The 20,123-nt window shown below is 44.8% G+C and overlaps 1 protein-coding gene across 11 annotated transcripts in view; it reads right to left on the bottom strand.

Annotated features, from left to right (window-relative positions):
• Positions 1 to 20,123, bottom strand: part of vimar (visceral mesodermal armadillo-repeats) — a 386,590-nt gene that overhangs the window by 101,273 nt on the left and 265,194 nt on the right. For 3 of the 11 annotated variants that reach the window (XR_012822810.1, XR_012822809.1, XR_012822820.1), the window contains one exon: positions 8,804 to 8,943. The exons of 5 other annotated variants lie outside the window; for them this stretch is intronic. The gene's annotated coding sequence lies outside the window, so the exon portion shown is untranslated. Of the gene's footprint in view, positions 1 to 8,139; positions 8,274 to 8,394; positions 8,630 to 8,803; positions 8,944 to 20,123 lie in introns of those variants that run through there. 3 more of the 11 variants (XR_012822821.1, XR_012822819.1, XM_075669740.1) reach the window with 3 other exon arrangements.

Below are 20,123 nucleotides of genomic sequence, written 5' to 3'. Positions count from 1 at the left end.
GATCGCGTAGCCCCCCAAAATACCTTCAAGAATACCTTCTTTGGTTTTCTATTTGGAAAGCGCATGTTGGGCAGCGCGTTTTTTGCTATCATGGCTACACCGCCATATTGCGAAGTGCGATCCCGGCGAGAGACTCGGTGCGATCGTGGCACAATAACAGTGTCACTTATACTGCAGGGAAACCATGCTTCCGTGAAAATGGCTATGTGTAGATTTATTTACAAAGCTCCGAGCGCGCACACTTGGTCGCGTTTAGCGTCTGAGTGACAGCGATGTGCTCACTTCACGTATCATCCACAGCACGTACTGTGCCGCCCACTTTATCATGAACGATTGACACGTGTTTTGCATTCGCCTTGTCGTTTTGGCACTTTGGCATCGCAATCTACGTTCACAGAGTGTAACCTTGCTGCAGTAACCTTGCTGCAGTGTAACAATACGTGTTGGCCGAGTTGGTTCATAATACGGAATAAAATTTCAAAAGCGCTAAAAAACATTAACAAGACAGAGAATAGCACAAGCGCTGGTGTTGTTTTATCTTGTCCGTGTCTTTTTAGCACTTTCTCATTTTTTTCCCTTCCTGTAGTCGTTTTGAATCATTAAATTTGTGCCCCCATTAACCTTTTTCCCATTACGAAGAACTGTTTCTTTTTCCAAAAGGTCATGAAAATAGATAATGACCGGTCTTTCGGAAGTTCCTTTGCTAACTCGGTGTATTCTTGCTTTACTTATTTACAGCAATTATCCAGTCCCTTTACCACAACTTCTTTTCCGAGAGTTTCATCTGTTTATTTATTATTGCGATAAAGACTTGCCCTTAAGGCATAATTCTTGGAGCGTATATGTGTATTATACGTGTGCTGTGAGGCCTGTGTTGTGTATGAATTGAATCAGTGTTTTGTGGAACCTGTTGTCACGTATCCAGCGGTCATAGCTGGTTGTCACACTGTAGCGGAGGCCGGCTTGCAGTAGGAGACGCGAGCGTTCCGATTGTAAACCCGTACATGTCCATATTAGGTGGTATGCATCTGCTCCCACCACAGGCACGGAGCAGTATGGACACGTAGCACCGAGTGGTAAATGCGACCAGTTCCACCTTGAGACAACAGTCGGTGTAAGGGCCACCCCGGCCCGAAGCCTCCTAAGCACAACTTCCTCCGCCCTAGTAAGGTGAAGGGGGAGGGAGCAGACACACGGTGGGATAAGAGCGCGTGTGTCCTGCCGGAGAACATTTTTACGGGCTCGGAGCGAGTTACGGGGTTGGGGTGGGAGGGGAATAGGTGGAGGATCACGATTAGGAGGGCAGTGTGCCTGCTGGGTCAGCAGCAATGTTGTGAGGGTTCGCTGAATGGCCTTGAATCCAGTGCACCTTGACGCAAGTAGCTGTTTTACTATTCATAGTGTGTATTGTCTCGCAGATTTCCATCGCCTTATCAACCTTCTTGAGTTCCCGAATAGCCGCTAAAGAATCAGTGAAGATATCTAGTTGCTTGATGGTAGGCAGCTTAGATGTCGCATCTTGCACAGCGTCGTGGATGGCTTGAAGTTCCATTACTAGAGCGCTGGCTTCCGTAGATAAATAGCGCTGGTGGCCGCTGATAAAATTATGCGTAGTACTCAGGAATGATGTCTTCCGCCGTCTGGGAGAATGGCAGCATCCGTATAGACTTTGCAGATGTTAGCGCATGATGCATCGACGATATTGTGTTCGTCAATAATACCTGTTGTATCGCTGCGTCGTAACTTCGTTGGCTTATTAGTTGTGATGCTGGTGAATTCCCAGGGAGGCATTGGATAGGGCTGATTGTCAATCCGAGAGCCGCGTTGAAAATGAGCATGCAACGCAGCGACAGCCGGAACAAGTTGCTTTTTAGAGCGCAGCTCTTTGGCGTCCGTTCCTGGGTTTCGCGTCGTCGTCGGCGTTGTCGTCGGCCTCGTAACCAGCTCCGCCCCCCTTTCATCCCCCCAGCGCTAGCAGCGACCGACTGATACCGCTGGATGCCGCTGACGCCGCTAGAGAGTCAAGATAACGTGACTGCATAGAACACCGTCGCCGCCGTGCAGAAAGAGGAGGAAACGGTCCCCCCCCCCCCTGTTCTTGTGTGGCGGATAGGGTGCTCTTCAGTTGCCGACGCGCCGGTTATTTCACGTAGGCCCCGGCACGTCGACGAATACGTGACCACCTTCCCACGGCTAGACCTGGTTCTTAGCGCTGCGGAAGCGAGGGTATCATATTGTTTGTGTCGGCATCGGCGGCGTTGTCCCTGAAACCAACTCCGCAGCTGGGGTTGACTCACTATCGGCGTCAGCGGCATCAGTCAGTCGCTGCTATCTCTTCCCTCCTCCCTTTATCGTGTTGTCCGCTTGCTGCGCGCGCTTCTGCCCCCATCGTTTGCCGCTGGGTGTACACGCCGCCCCCCTCCCCCCTCTTCCTGCGAGTCTCCGGTTGTCAAAGCGCCGGCTCGAACTTAATTCCTTTCTTCGCTCCTCCTCCAATGCAACCCCTGTGCGGTGGCAATCAGAGAGCCAGATCGGTGGCGGCGGATCTGTATATGTGCACCGCCCGAGCCGAAATTGCCGCTGCCGTTCGCCCTGTGCGGTGGCAATCAGAGAGCCAGATCGGTGGCGGCGGATCTGTATATGTGCACCGCCCGAGCGGAAATTGCCGCTGCCGTTCGCCACTGCGAAATTATCTGCCAGTTCTTTCTGAGCCATGAGCGAGACGACCGATGGAAGTCCTCCGTCTGCTGCTGCTGCTGCTGCTGCTAAACGAGCTGCCAGAGCAGAGGCCCAGCGCCGTCGCCGTCAGAATCCAGAGGTGCGTGCCGCCGAAGCAGAAGCTTACCTAGTGGAGTCTTTGTTAAAGGAATACGTGTGAAAAATAAAAAAAAAATTCTGTGATAGCGCATACATGTGTTGCTCGATTTCTTTGCCTCAATCTATCGAAAAGGTGAAACAGCTTATTTGCTGCGCTCAAATTTCGCATTAGGAAGTAACGTAATCGTCGGTAATTTTTTATTTCACGTGCTTTTTCACGTTGCAAAATTAGCTCTGCAATTGTGTTGAGCTGGGCATGTTCCTGTAAGGTTGGTATCGGAATGATGCGGGGCAGTGCTGTGATTGTGCGCATAGCATCGCGATTAATCGTCTCCAACTGTGTCAGCTGTGCCAAAGTCAGCCGTTGAAATTGTGCCTGATATAAAATTCGTGGCTGCAAGACTGCACGCAGCAACCGTCGAGCTACGTCAGTACGAGCTCCAGCTGCTTTTGCTGCAATGCGACGAATAAGGTGAAGGGTTTTTGTCGAACTCTGTCTGGTTTTACGGAGCCAGTGTGCACCACTGCCGGAGTGGTGAATATCGAGACCCAGTATGCGGACCTCAGAAGCCTCAGGGATTGTCACTGCGCCGAGTCTAAATGTAAAGGGGTGCTGCGTGATTCTTGTGCGTCCTTTCTTGTTGGCCACCACAACATAGCTTGATTTTTGGGCGGAAATGTCCAACCCTGCTTTCTGAGCGTAGTTGTTCAGAATATCAAGGGCTTCTTGAAGCTGTTGCGTTTGTCTAGATATATCTTCATGCACGGACCACAAAGTGACGCCATCCGCATAGATCCGCACGTCTGGAATGCGATGTAGTTGCCAGGCTAGAGGTACTAGAGCAACGTTGAAGAGAAGAGGAGCCAAAACCGAACCTTGTGGGATTCCTCTGTTAGATGTGAAGTATCTTTCTTGCCTTCCATCTACTCTAATCGCAAATGTGCGATTCTGAAGGAATGAGTAGATGAATCTTATCACCCGCGGTGGAAGTCCCAGGTCGATGAGGTTGGCTATAATGATATCATGGTCTATATTGTCATAAGCTTTCGTTATGTCTGTTGCTACTACCGTGCGCACAGCGTGACTGTGTGGTGAAACTTGTAAAACATCGTCCGATAAGATAGAAAGTCCGTCTTAAGTTCCCAAGTAAGAGCGGAATCCAATTTGAGCAGGATGATATTTATCGTGGCGTTCAAGCCACCAGGAAACACGTGTGGCCAGCATCTTTTCAGCGAGCTTGCAGACAGTTGAGGTTAGTGAAATTGGGCGTAAAGACTGCAGGCTATTTGGAGACTTTCCTGGTTTCAGAATCGCGACAACAATTGAATGCTTCCAATCGTTTCCAGTCTCCCCATACTTTGTTAGAATCTTCAACATCTCCAAGCTTCTCTCCTCACTCTGTCCTGCAGCATTTGCGTTTGCGTTGATTTTTCAGGAATTTCCTGGCGCAAGTTGAGTTGAGTTCGTTCCATCTGTCATTTATGTGGGCGAGTGCACGTTCTCTTACTGTAACTCGGCTACGAATATCCGTAAGTTCTGCAAAGAGCTGTATGTCTACTCTTGGTATTTGTGATGATTTCTTCCACGGATGGGACCAGGATTTTCCTCAACCTCTCCACTAAAAAGTAACTTGCAAACCCAAAAATCAGTCATATGCGATGAACACACAATATCAATTTTAACAGTTGGAATTGTCAAACTAACCCCAGCAAAAAGCGGAGAATTCGCACTTACAGACAGCCTGTGGTTCCGCCGCAACCACTGACGAAGAATAGCTGGAATATCTGTTGTCGCTCTTTTTAAGCTTTTCTAGGTGGTGCAAGGGTGACGAGAGTCGAAGTTCCGGAGCTCTGGGCGTGCTCGGTGGCAAAAACAAGAGCGATAATGTGCAACGCTAATAGACTGTGGCATCACCGCTATCACTGGCCTCCGAAGCTGCGCTTAAGTTGACGGTGCAGCGGCGTTGGTGAACAGGAAAGCTTCTTTACAGACATCATACTTGTGATTTCGCCGCTGCAACAAGCTCTGTGAATCTGCAACAATGTTGCAGATTCGCATCCCCAGTACGGGTATAATTAATGTTGGTTTACAGTGTTGTATTGCAATTATATACACTAAGCGTAATGTTCGTAAGGTGGCAGGCAGTATAAGAACAGTATGTGAGAGCAACAAGCAACTGAGACAAAACTCGCCTTACATGAATTTTTTCGCCAGCAGACACTAACACAATCGACAATTTTACGTCGTCAGCTTCACTTGTTCATGATCGTGAAGAGAGAGCGAGAGGGAATACAGAGAAAGGCAGGCAGGTTAACCAGAGGTAGTTCCGGTTGGCTACCCTGCACGGGGAAAGGGTTAAGGGGGATAAAAAGAGAAAGAGAGTGGAAGGGCGAGATAGAGAGAAAGAGAGATGAGCACTAACAAAGCGCGTACACTATAGAGCGGTAGGGGGCGGCGTTCTTAGTGGGAGAAGAAACCTCACAGGTTCGATGTATGCACAATGTGCCTGTAGTCCCTGCCATTGTGGCCAACGGTACACGGGGCATGGCTACCACGAGAGTGAGCTGTCATCTTCTCACTATGAAATATAAACACACTCACACACGCGCACGCACGCACGCACGCACGCACGCACGCACGCACGCACGCACGCGCACACACACACACACACACATCCGTGCTGGAATTCGTGCTGGAATTCGTGCTGGAATGTCCTGTCCATATACGTATCGTGGGGAGTACAGCTGTCACCCTTACATCGGCGTTGTTCGGCCTTTCGTGCCTCTGATTTTCTGTTCTTTGTGCTCAAAGCAATGACTCTTTGCGCTATGTTCGCTTTCCGCGTGGAGACTTTTGCCGATGTTCTTGCACTGAGAGATACACACTACCTTGTTATAAGCCCTTCTCTTTTCCGATGTCAATTAAGCGCGGATGTGGCCCACTATCCTTGTCCTTGTCTTGTTCGCCTCCTTACATGACTTGCCTCTCTCAACACTAATCCGAGCGTCCTCTGAACAATTTCTGAACATTTTTTGTCACTCGTACACGCTTTGTGCGTTTGCAGACAGCAGATTGTCGCATGAAGACATGCTGGCACTGATGAACGCGCAGCCTATCTAGGGAGCAGTCCCTCTTCGTCCCGCATGTCTCTCCACGACACAAGGGGAATCTCAGGTCGTTGGTTAGATTCCTAGCTCGACAGCCTAGTACAGAATTTTCTTCCGTCTGCCTTTATTTGCTTTGAGCGGTGATCGTCGCGTACGAATAGCTCATGTCAAGAATTTCCGAGATTTTGAAAATCGGCTAGGCACAGCGACATTTGAGAAGAGTGAGCACTTCATGACGAGAGTCGCGAAGCCCGAGGTACACATAAGGCATCTATCTGCTTGTTATGCGCCCAGGGGAGCCCATAATGAAACTCGGAACTTCTTTATTGTTGTTAACTATCTCATGGTGCGAAAGCTGCACAAGTGACAAGCTAGCTTCTGAAAGCCATATTTCGCATGACTGCTATAAACAGGTCTGTCAATGAACTTGTCCGAAATTATGAATTTAGCACAAAATATATATAGAGGGGAGGGGAGTAAAGACATGAAGGTTATCTAGACTTGGCCTAGTTTACTACATATGTGGAAGGGGGATGGGGAGTGAAAGAGAGAAGACAGGAGTTTAGGACGATCACGTGCACTAGACAAAGCAGAGTACGTTTGCAGCCGGGGACTCAAATCTGTTGCCTTCAGATAATCTAGAAGGGCTCTTTGGGCTTTCTGGGTTGATGAGATGTGAGGCCAGACTCCCATAACCTTTCATTCTGTAAAAGGCCGATTGTCCAGTCTACTCGAGGCACACTGGATAGTCTGGTGTTGTTTGTCGAAGCTGGAGCAGTGGCAGAGGAGATGATCAATAGTCTATTCACACCTGCAGTGAGCGCACAGGGATGAGTCAGCCATTTCACTGGGATAGTATGACATAGTAAGAGATGAGATATGTATGAGATGAGATATGTATGAGATGAGATATGACATGGTATAAGGTATGAGATGAGATAGTATGAGATGAGATGAGATGAGTATGAGATAGTAAAGGCTACTCCGACTCACAGCCGACAACGCAGAATTGCGTTACGTCGTGAAATATTTGGTGCTAACTGCAGTTGTATGACTGATCGAGTGTGTGTGTGTGAGTGTTCGCTTTACGGTTTTTATCCCCGTAACTCAATGCCTTGTTACGCAGTTTGGACAACAAACTAAATTACCTTGCAGGAAAGAATACTCCGTGAGCTTTGTCGCAACAACGCGAACGCCTATGTGTGCACACTCTTGTTCATAATTTTGCCTTTAGGCAGTTGCAATACGTGCCAAATTGTTTTAATGACATGAAAAACATAGTGAAAGGGAAAAAATAATACATCACTTTGCCAAACTCGAGACAGCAGATTCGTCGGCTGCCTAAAAGCCTGGCATCAGTATAGATTGTCTGGAAATTCGCTCAGGAAATGGTGCCTCTGCGTAAAAGCGAGGCTATCCTTCCTGACGTGGAATCATTCGTAACAACCACCACTTACATCGGGCATTCTTTCCCGGTAGTCCGAAAAGTGTTCTTACCCACATATTCGAACAGAAACCAATATTCGACAAATTTGGCCAGTCTATTTGTGAGTCGAATACGAATCTAATTGCAGTATGGGTGTGTGAATATTCAAAATTTTTGAATATTTACACACCCATACTGTTCGTAGAACGGCAGAAACTCGCAACTCTTAGCTCGTAGATATTCTCATTTGCCATACTATCCGTTTTGTATCCACCTCCGCGAAATACGGTCAATTTAACGTGGAAAGTTATGTGCATAAGTAGCAACTCTGGCCTCTTTAGTATTTTCTGTGATCCCAGCTTGTTCCTGAATGCGCTCTTTTTTTTTCTTTTTTTGCGTCCTTAAATACCATTTCCTAGAGGGGTTTATTGATAATTGTTTACACGCTTTGTCTTGCCTTAGCCACATCCTCTTGAGCGATAAAATACAACTTAACCCAGGCCCTCCTAAAAGAAACTCGAAACTGTTAAAGAAAGCCAACTTCGCCATGTCTCTTCTTGTCCTCAAATTGGTTGAAGTCCAGTTTTTGAGACGACAGTTGCGGCTGCCACAAGCCTTGATAATTCGGCGACGTTTCAAAGCTTTTATGAATTCCTTTCAACGAAGAAAGAGATGACCCACGACACTGCTCAATTAAATATGATGTCGATACTTGTTTTGGTGCCCTTGGGGCCCCACAAAAATCTTGGAACTGTGAGAGCTGATTGTGAATATATGTATGGTTTTTTTTTTTCTTCTGTTGGTTGGAGCGGTTATATATGCTTCGTTCAGGCAATAAACTTCAGTTGCAAGTCAGCGCTCGTCCGTGTCGTTTCTCCCTGCTTGTCCCCGTGAACACCGCGCTGTTCTGTTTCAAAGAGAGCTAACGACCACAGAGAGAGCATGACACAAAGACATGCGCAGTCCGGTCCCGTCTGACTGCTCTCAAATCATCGCCCAAATTCATCGGGCTATCACATTCAATTGAATTCAATTCAGCTTTATTCAACATCTGCCAGATGTTTGGAGCACGGACAAAAAGCATGAAAAGGCTTGACTGGGTCCTTGCACCATAGCGTGGAGTACAGTGGCATCAATTCCATACATGTAGAGGAGAAAATCAATTTGCAGGAAATGCAAAAACTTAAGAAAAATACAAAAACAATGCACACAACAGGCAAATATGTGCCTAAAGAAAATTCATAAATATACAAAAACATTGTGGGAAATTCACTGGACCTGAAAAGAAAAAAAATTCACAGAATACAAGTAGTGTTTCAACAAAAAATAAAACAATGGAAAGTTATACATTTAAGTTACGTAGCTGATTCAAAGAGATCAATTCTATATCCGTGCCATTTCTGGCCAACTCATTTAACAAGGTTGGTAATGTGTAGCTTAGCATTTGCTTACCGTAGGTCGTGCGGCATCTATCAACTTTCCATGTTTCGGGATAGCATGTGTTCTGTGTAGGGGAATTTTTTTGCGACCTCGCCAGTGATTTCAGAAAGTAATTTTTCTTGTTTGTTTCCAGATTATGTTGTCGAAGTAGCCTGAAATTGTACATACATTGTACGTTAACAAGCTTAAGCTTGTTGAAAATGTCCTGTGCGTGACTTAGGTAAGGAACATTGAAAAGAAGGCGTATTGCACGCTTCTGAAGTGAAAGAAGTTTCTTCATATTTTCTTTAGTTGTTGTTCCCAAAACTAGTGTACCGTAGCTTAGCGTAGAAGAAAATAGAGCATTGTACAAAATATTGTTAATAGTAACATTTAACGTAAAGCAATGTTGACACATGCGACCAATTATTTTGGACAGTTTTTTCGTCAGGTAATTGGTGTGAGCATCCCAGGACAAATTATTGGAGAAAATCACGCCAAGCGTTTTAAAACTTTCTACAACTTCCATTTCGAAATCGTTTAGCAATACTCGGTGGATTTCGCAGAATTGATTTCGTAGGTGAAACAAAACTGCCTTGGTTTTACTAATGTTTAGCTTTAATTTATTATTTGTAGCCCACAATTGAATGCGATGAAGTGTTTCATTTGCGCGAAAAGATGGCATGCGAAATCCGAGCCGGTAAAAAATAGGCTAGTATCGCCAGCGTATAACATATACTTGGCGGTATGATCAATGTTAACAATATCGTTAATGTAAAGAACAAAGAGAAAAGGACCCGAAATGCTCCCCTGTGGAACGCCTAAATTAACTGGGTTAACTAAAGAAGAGTGACCATTAATCATGACAAACTGCGACCGATGCTGTAGGTCCGATGAAATAAGTGACAGAGCTTTCCCCTCGAGTGCCATATATAGCGCTCCAATTTTTTCACAAGTATGTTATGATTAATATGATCGAATGCTTTTGTGAAATCCAGAAAGATGTCAAGGACCAAGCTCTGACTTTAAAACATTTCAAGTATTATTTCTTTTTGCACGAGCAATGCCAGCTCGGTAGATTTATCTTTCCTGAAGCCGTACTGCGAGTCAGTGAGCATATTGTAGCGATCAGTAAATGAAATTGAACGTGTTAAAATTATTTCTTCAAGACCTTTTGAAAAGACTTGTAGAATGCACATTGGACAGTAGTTTGTAAGATCATTCCTACCTTTTTTGTAAATTACTGTAATTGTTGCTCATCGAATTTTACGAGGAAATACCGCACATGAAAGACAATTGTTAATTATATGCGTTAATCAATCTGCGATCAGGTCAATAAGGAATTTTACCGATTTTATCTGCTGATCCATGACATCTGTGGCTGTGCTGTTTTTTTAAACTCCTGTACGTTGTAATACCTTCCGATTCAGATCTGGCCGCAGAAACATCGCATGCTCGCAGCGCGGCTGTATGCAAGACAGGCTGCCAGGCGATGATAGGAGATTAGGAAGAAAGGAATCATTAGATGCGTTTGCTAGTTCTGCTCCAGAAATTTCCACGTTGTCCTTCAGTAATTTTGCCAAATATCGTATTTAGTTTGCACCACATCTCCCCAGAGCGTTGGCTCGAAGAAATTAAGCGGTTATAATGGTACCTGTTTTTAGCAGCACGAAGTTCTTTAGTGACATAATTTCTATGTTTTTGAAAGCACTAAGCATATGAGGACATCTAGTTTCAATGAATGTTTTGTATAGCTGCTCTCGTATTCTTATTAAATGCAAGATGTCAGTATTTATCCATGGCTTACGAGCTTTCTTTGGTCGGGTAAATGTTTTTTGTGGAAAGCATGAATTGTAGATAGATGTAAACTTTTCTAAGAACCTGTCGTAGGCGATTTCCGGATTAAGTTCACTCAGAACATCATCCCAGCTTACATGTGTGATAGATTCACGAAAAGTGGTTAATGTGAGAGAGTTAATTGATCTGTAAGAAATGTGTGTTACTGGTGTAGAGTGGTCAATAATTTTATAAGATTAATTTACAGAAATAAATATTGGCGGATGGTCGCTGAGGCAGTAATAATAATAATATTTGGGGTTTTACGTGCCAAAACCACTTTCTGATTATGAGGCACGCCGTAGTGGAGGACTCCGGAAATTTTGACCACCTGGGGTTCTTTAACGTGCACCTAAATCTAAGCACACGGGTGTTTTCGCATTTCGCCCCCATCGAAATGCGGCCGCCGTGGCCGGGATTCGATCCCGCGAGCTGAGGCAGTAGTTAATGACACCAGAGTGCACACGGTGCAAATCAACATTTGTAATGAAGAGATCAAGAAGAGTTTCTGTTGTTCTTGTCAGCCTCTTTGGTGAAGTTACTGCATTTTGGCAATTGTGTATATCTACGAGAGACTAAAAGGCAGCTTTATTATGGTTATCTGCAAGTAAATTAAGATTAAGATCGCCGCCTACAATTATTGAATATTTATTATAGCTAACAAATTCCAGGAGTGGATCTAAAAAGCTAAAAAAAAGGAGGAAACGTCACCACGAGGTGGGCGATAACAGAAACAGAGTAAAAATTTCGGTGATTTGAGAACAAGTGCTTCATAGTGAGGAGTGGAACAACAAAATTCAGGTAGTAATTCGCAATGCACTTCATTTGAGGTCAAAATGGACACGCCTCCACCACGCTCCTGATAGCGGCTTACAAAGTAAGACTTATATCCAAGCATTTCAAACACATCCTCTTCGCAAGTGAACCACGTTTCCGTGAACATCACAATATCGAACATAATTTTAACCTCGCTAAAGAAACATTCAACATCGTCGTACTTGTTGCGAGTGGATCTCAAGTTGAAATGGACAGAGGCACAGCATTGCTGAAATTCAGTCACCGTTAGGTCACTCAGTTGCATCAGTTTTTCGGCTTCATTTGCCGACGAAGCCATCACAGACGAGAAAAACAACACTTTTGCTTTAGCATTTGCTCAATTAAAACACATATTTACCAGAATATCACGGCCGCTATTAACACGCATGAACGACCACGCCACGTCGGCCTATTCATGAAAAAGGTTATCTGCATTATCGTCACCAAAACGATAACAAACATAGGATTATATCTGACTTCACAGTGTACTGACCCTTTCATTTTATTGATTGTACCTCATATTAACAACATTGCAGCTTGTGAAACTGTCGTCGTCTTTGAATGCATCCACGATAACAGTGGTTGCCAAGTGCCGATTTCATATCCACTAGAGAATGTTTATACAAAACAAAATGCAAAAATATTGCGAGGTTTACGTCTCAGTCTGCGCCTTCGTGTTTTAGTACTGCCTGACAGGTTTCAACACTTTTGTGTTGTAACTTCGCTTTTGATGTGGCGCCGTAATCCATTGCATTGACGATGCATTCTTTATCTGATTCCAGACACTTTGCGGTAGGTAGGTTCCTGTCGCGCCTCTTCTATAAAGACAAATGCATGAACGCGGCTGGGATTGAAACTATGTCTTTCAGTACAGCAGCCCAATGCCCTAACCATGAGGCCACGGTCGGGCGCATACTTCCCTCGTGCCAAAGCCGACTAGCTCTTCGAGACATTTGACGCGTGCATCACGTGCCAGTATCTCGCATTCTTTCCTCTTCACAGCTAGCGCTTTGAGACGCTGGGCTTAACCACTGGCATGCGTCGGCACGCTTCCGCGCGCACCGACAAGCCAACGCGTCGCTTCGCGTCGAATGGAAGAAAAGGGCACGCAACCGCTGGGCACAATCTCTGACGCGTGCCGACGATCGCGTCTCGGCTGTGGCGCACTGTTGCTTGTTCATGTTTTCTTGAACCGTCCACGTCCGGCCTAAAACAGACTGCTGTAAACTGAGCTTGAAACAATAACTTAGTGATCTATGTGTTCTTGTAGATATAGAAAACCACGTTTGAATTATGAATGTACGCCTGTCGCAACAGTTTCTTTTTAACTTTGAAGTAACAATAGCGCAGAAAATATCGACATCATCGCTTGCGCTCGCGTCGTCGTCGGTCTACAAGATCGGTTCGCTAACACGTGCATGACCATGCTATATCATATCAAAAGCTGTCGTACGGTTTTATTTTTGGTAGCTCTTTGCACAGCCAGCTATGTAAGAATTAGGTGTGCAAAGAATAATTGAAAAATTTGTCTTAGAAATATTGTTACGTAGTATTGTCGGTGAAGAATGATGCAGGAGTCAAAAGTGGGAGTTACAAATTTAACTCTCTATTGGACGAACTTGCGCCCAGCAAAACAGGTAATACTCAGTAGCAACGACAGCGGCGAGCAAAGTCGGCGATCGTCGAAAATCTGATCTGCGGGTCAAGCGCGTCGGCTTTTATATATCAGTCGTCGAAAGTTCCAGCGTATTCGCTGATCACCACGCGCCTTGCAGAGACTACTACAAAATTTGTGTCTCGCATGCAATCAGATTATACAAGGTTGGTCGACAACAGACAACGGATAGAACCATCGATAATATTCGCGGAACTTCCGATACGTGCAGGCGCGTCCTGCGCCGAGAGATAACGTTTAGCATTTGTTAGCCGCTGAAATACAGTCACGGGATACAGACAAAGAAGTATGCGTGTCAATATAATTATGCTTGTTGGTGTATCAAAGAAACGTGAAAAAGTGGGTTCTGAGAAAATCGACAAAGAGCATTGAAACACCTGTGGCGCTCGCAACATCATAGAACAGCTAAAATCTACAAAATTCGTAACTTGTCTCCTCCCGAGTCTTGCTTTTATTTAATATTACCCATGGAGCACCTTATTTGCTTTTCTAGGTTGTTTTGAAGCATCAACACCGCATCAGGAGGCCATCATACTGAGCGGCATTGAGTGTATCGCTAGAAAAGTTTCCACTGCGTAAAGACCATGCTCTATTGTGACTGGTTTCAACGTGTCAAGTGCGTATTTTTTGACATTAATGAAATGACATACCGCCAGACACTACAAACTTGAGAATCGGAGGGTTTTAATAGGTGTCTTTCGTTGCCCTTTGTAAAGCCGTCCTACTGAAGAGCTTATTCAAATGTACGGGGGCAGCTGATTTGCATGATATAAAAATATTAAAAACAGATTATTTTCGCAATTTCTACACTTCAAGTGAACACACAAAAAGTCAAAAATACCAGTTTGCTTATTGTTTTCAGCGTACTATGATGTTTTGACTGAGAAAGACATTCAATTTGTTCTGTGAGGCACGCAGTAATTGCTGTGGTATATTATTTCATTGCGCAACACTGGATACGGTAGCCAACCGTTATTAAACATCAGAAGAAATTAATAGCACAATGCATATGATCGGGCACATAGCGTTTTATTGCACTTTGAGCGTTCTTTGCGGTTGTACTACGGCAAAAGCTGCGGCCGTCGCAGTTTTCCCGGAGTCGGGAAAAAATCACATATACCCTCATTGGGACTTAAACAACTTACTTTATGCCATATATCTGAAGAATATGCCGCTTCCATACATATATTTACTGACGGGTCGGTGTCAACAACCACTTCAACCGCGGCATTAGTAATACCGAATATGAACATCAGTAAGCGCTTCCTTCTCGATCACCAAACTACATCAACGGCCGCAGAGACTATTACCGTTCGGGAGGCAATTCGTTACATCTCGATGGAGCCACATCAGACTTGGACTATATTTTGCTACTCCAAGCCGGCACTCCAAGTGATCTATTCTGCGCTAAGACGAGGGCCTTACTATGTCCTTGCTCAAGAGGTGATCGAATCACACGATGTCGCCCTAAGAGCTGGTCATTGTATAAGGTTTCAGTGGATTCTGGGACACTGTGGCTTACACGGAAATGAGCTCGCTGACGTGGAGGCAAAGATGACCCACATTAATGCCACACCAGTGTCCATCCCATTTTCATGACCACACGTACGCTAACGCCCTACTGTATAGACTTCTGCGCGATAATACCGAAGTATATCGGGCTTCGCCAGGTCATCGTCACCACCGCCTTCACGAACTCGACCTAGAGATGAAAATACGGACGCCACTTACTACGAAAAGGTGCAATGCAAGCTTGCTTCACAGATCAAGATTAGGTGGGGCCTTCAAACGGCGCTACCTGCATGTCATCGGCTGTGTGGACATAAATTATTTAGGAGCTAAAAGAAAAATATGAAATAGAGGTCCTCCAGCCCGTACCACTGAGTATAACGGGCTAGGTTGTGTTGACAGTCCGAATCGTGAGGAATGAGGTATTCCTGAGACGACAGAGCACCTCTTCTGCATCTGCCCATGATTTGATGTACAGAGAAAATAGCTTACAGACATCTTGTCCAAATTTGTCGTTGCACCATTGACTGAAAAGCTCTATTGTCCTTCGCATGATCCTCGTCATCAGCCTGATAGTCTGAAGGCTCTCAACAAATTTTTGCATGAGAGCGGACTGGACAAAAGACTTTGAAGAGTCTTGGACCGTGCAAGTTTTTCACCACCATCTTCATTCACATAATCAACGTCTTCTCCATTCTATCTTTCTACAGCCACTCCCCTTCCCCCAACGCCGAGTAGCAGGTCGGAACATTCATTGAGGCCGACCTCTCTCCTTTTCCCTCATTACACACACACACACACACACACACACACACACACACATATATATATATATATATATATATACACAATCGTAAACCATGTTTTAAGAACATGTCACACTGCAACAATATTGCACAGAAGCTACTGCACTGATATAATCTACCCGTACATACTTAAAAAACAATTTTATACAATAATAACAATAATAATAATAAGAAGAAGAATCAAGTGTTTATTATAGCGCCGAGGAACAGTTAGGAAGACTTCGTGCTAGTGCACTTAAAAAGCAATATGCGAGACACAATGTACAGAAAACACAAATGTGGTAGAGAAAACAATGCGAGATAGCGAAACAAATAGGGAAAAAGAAAACAAGGAAGTGTAAAAGGGAGTTAATCGTACCACATGATTATCTACAAACGTACAAAACACAGAAAATGAACTCTGAAATATGTCAATACGGGCATAATTCTTACTATATATTTTTTTGGAGTGAAGCCATATATAGGATATTCTTTTAATGCAACAAGACCAGGCAGAGGATGCGAAATGCTGTTTGGTATATAATGTTGCGGCACGAAAAATTGCACATAAACAAGACGGTTTGGGGAATGTATAATGTCATGGACCACCTTATACAGGAACAAAATGTCTGATTAATTAAGTTTTGAGTGTAGAGGTGTGAGTTTAGGTATATTTGAGAGGGCTGGACTATGGTCGCCAGGATGGCAAAAGTGGTGCTTTAAGATAGATATCAATTTATTCTGGACGCGTTCAATGAGGCCAGAATTACATTTGCAAGTTGCATCCCCATTTACCGAGGCATACTCCAGTAGTGGAAGGCACATAGCCGAATACAATTTCAGAAACGGAACAGGTGAGGGGAAATCATGGAATATACGACATACAATTCCAAGAGCGTGAAGAGCACGTTGTGCATATTTAACGTGTGAAGAAAAGCTTAGCGTTTTGTCAATGTACACGCCAAAATCTTTCATTTCACCGACCCTGAGCCAGTGGAGAACCCGAAGAATGTATGAAAATTGTACATGGTGTGTTTTCCGCGTATAATTTAGTACCATAGTTTTGGAAGCATTTAAAAGTACCTTATTTTTTCTGCACCAGTTTGAGAGCGAAAAAACATTCTTTTTGGAAGTCAATGCCGTCGTGAACAGTGTTAAGTCTTAAATAGAAAGCTATGCTGTTCGTTTATGAAAATGTTATTGGCACTAGCAGAAAGCAGGGAACGCAATACCGATTTAAACAATTTTGACACAGCGCACAGGATAGATATAGACCGGTAGTTAGTAACTGCACGTCTAGCACCCAATTTGTGCATAGGCAATATCCATGCTACTTTCCGAGTGCTAGAAAATGCACTAGACTTTAGGAAACTATTGAAGATGCTTGTGAGATCAGGGACAAGTACGCTTCCATACATCTAAAGCAATGAAAATGGTGGAGGAATATCATCAGTACCACAAGAAAGCGAAGGCTTGAGGCGCTTGGTACAATTGAAAACAAGGTCTTCATTGACTGATAGCCTGCATACCCTGCCATACTGAGAAAATAAGGTTACTTGAAGCATCTTTTACAACATATACAGAAAAGAAATGTTCTGCAAAGGCATAAGAAGTGTTTGAGACATCACCATTTTCATCAAGAACACATATACATCTTCCGCGCTCTCTTCAGAAGAATGAGAGCGCACGAAGCTCGAGGAATATCCTGAATTAAGCGTCATGTTGGCTTCAACACATTCAACGTGGCCGCAGTGATCATTTTAATAGTAATAATAATAATAATAATAATAATAATAATAATAATAATAATAATAATAATAATAATAATAATAATAATAATAATAATAATAATAATAATAGCTGTAGCACTGCACTCTGGGCAGCTCGCGAGGCTAAAAGAATCATGCAGATACCACGCGCTGCGGGAATCGATGTAATTATTAGCGGTGACGGACGGCGAACGTTTCGTTTCGTCAACGTTTAGCCCAACACAAGAGTGGTGAGTTGCTGTTAAACATTAACTTTTGTGCACCAATGCTGTTGTTTGCGTATTACACAGAACGCACAGGGGGAGGTGTTTGCTTGAGGCGTTGTTGTGCGCCATACTTCATAACTTCTGAGAGGGTTTAGCATATTCATTGCCTCACATGGCACATCGCATCGTGGCTGAAGTATTAAATTTTAATTGAATGATGGGGGGGGGGGGGGGCTCTACGTGCCAAAATCACAATAGGATTATGAGGCACGCCGTAGTGGCGGACTCTGGATTAATTTTGACTCCGGGGTGTTCGTTAACGTCTCCGTAGATCTAAGCGCACGAGCGTTTTTTATGTCGCCCTCGTCGAAATGCGGTTGCCGCGGTTGGGATCAAACCCGCAACCTCGAGCAACGTCATAGCCGCAAAGCTACCACGACGGGCACACAAGTGCTGATTTGACGTGCGACCGCTTCCGTAGTGTCGCCTAGACCCTACAGTGCGCTTTAATGCGGCTCTGCTTCTGCACGTCCCGCGTAAGTTGTCCGCTTGAAACATTTGCGCGGCGTTTATTTTTCATAAATAGCAGAAACCTACCGCACCGTACCTTAAACCTAAATTTATCCTGCATGCCCGCAACTGCTGTCGTGTCTATAGTTATAGTGTTTCCTTGCCTTGTAACCTCATGTTTTCCACACACACACGCTTGCTGACTCGCAGAGCATGGCACACACACATAGAGGGCAAGAACTGGGCAATCGACATGTGCACAACGCGTAGGAGCGCCGATTCAGTCCGGTCGCAAGGAAGGCGAGTCCTAATGGCCAGAGGGGTGGAGAGAAAGCTGTGTACGCTAGGTAGAAGCGTGGAGTTGCGGTGTTGGGCCGTACAGGCGTGATGGGGCTCAGGCTGTCCTTATCGCTTGTTCAGACGGACTGAAGGAGAAAGATGAGTACTGTCCAGAGAGCCGTCAAGCACCCTGCATAATAGACGGACTAGTGCACTGGTATTGCAGGGTGTGCCACTTGAGGGTTTTGAGGCGATCATCATACGCTGGCATGAGCTTGCGACGACCGAAAAGACGGAGTAAAGAGTAGGTGTTGCCCGGCACTGAACAAGCTCAAGTTTGTCAGCGAGGTGAGTTTGGTACGGGGACTATACTGATGAGCAGTACTATACTGATAGAGGTATAGAGTGTCCTAAAAACCTTAGGTCCACAGGGAAGGAAGACACGGGACACAAACCCAAGAATGCGACGAACCTTAGATACAGTGCTGGTGACATATGCGGAAAAGTCGGGACAAGGGCTGAATGTTACAACCAGATTGGGAAGAGCCCAAACAGTCTTCATAGGGGTGCCTCCGAGGAAGTAGGTTGGGCGCGTAGAAGTTTTATTGTGGCTGATACGCATGGCAGCACTTTTTAGAGCGCAGCTCGTAAGCGCCTGTTCCTGCGGTGAGCGTCGGCGTCGGTGGCGTAACGGAGCGAACGAGCACAGCGAAAGATAAAAGAACGAATGCATAGAGGAAGATAAAAGACGCGAGCCGCGAACGACGGAGACCAATGAGAGCGGCCCCTTCAGTGGCGTGCTCGCGGTGAACTGGTACCATGTGGACCCGCCCGACCGCTTGATGCGTACTCGTATCTGACTTCAGCCGGACCGCTCGTTTCGTACGGTCATCTGCTCGTGTCAGCTCGCGCTCACGCTTGTTTGGTTTGGTTGGTTTGGTCTCGTTCGTGCTTGTTTCAATTGTCCTGGTTTGCGATTGTTTTGTAATCTGATTGTATGCGCAGCGCGGATTGTGTAGTACTTTCTGGAAGCCATGCAGCCCCAGCGATTACACTTGAACCTTAGACGAGTCATGTGCACTTTAAAAAAAATTAAGGGTGTTTTTGTCAAACTGGTTAGGGCCCTACTTACTTAAATTATCATACTTACCGTTAGGGCCTTACAAAAATTTATAGAGGACGACAACTGAGCTCTGACTAGACGTGCGATGACGAAAGACGTAGGTGAAAACTATGTAATAAATCTGACAGTCTTGGGCGCACAAAAATATCCAACAGGAGAGTTTCATATCTCTCCCAATGAAATTCTCTTGTAGGATATTTCTGTGTGCCCAAGGCTGTCAGAATGATCACATAGTTTTCAGCTACGTCTTTTGTCATCGCAAGTATAGTTAGAGCTCCGTTGTCGGCCTCTGTAAATTTTTGTAAGGCCTTAACGGTAAGGGATCAGAGTGACAGGAAAACACCCTTAAGGGTGTAAACGTTTTTACACTGCATAAAAGCTGACGCGCTTGACCCGCAGATCAGACTTTCGACGAACGCCGACTCTGCTACATGCCGCTCTCAAATTCTTTGCCTAAGTATACCGCGAAATAAAAACACCTATAGAGCTGCCCTCAAATTTCGCATTATAGGGAGCATCGCAATCGTCGGTGAATTTTTTTTTTCAGTGCTACTAAAGTTTGTTATTGCAGGCCCAGTCGTTCACCTTGCAGAACGTATTTATTTCAAGCACATATGCTGCGTAAGGGCATAACGTTGTAGTGGAAGTGTTAACTTGTTAATAAACACATTCTGCGAAGATGCATTAGGAACTTTGTTTTGAGTTGATCATTTTCCTGACTACAGTTTAGAGTATCACAGCGAGAAACGTTTTAGTGAAAGCGGAAGAGATTTGGGCAGTTTAAGCATACCTACTGCACAAAGCACTGCTGACGCGTTTTCCCCTTCCCCGAAATGCACTCACAC

The sequence above is a fragment of the Dermacentor variabilis genome, chromosome 1 (genome assembly GCF_050947875.1).
Source record: "Dermacentor variabilis isolate Ectoservices chromosome 1, ASM5094787v1, whole genome shotgun sequence".
In the NCBI taxonomy this organism is placed as follows: Eukaryota; Metazoa; Arthropoda; class Arachnida; order Ixodida; family Ixodidae; genus Dermacentor; species Dermacentor variabilis.
The sequence above is the reverse complement of the archived record's forward strand: the minus strand, read 5'-3'. Positions and strand labels throughout refer to the sequence as shown.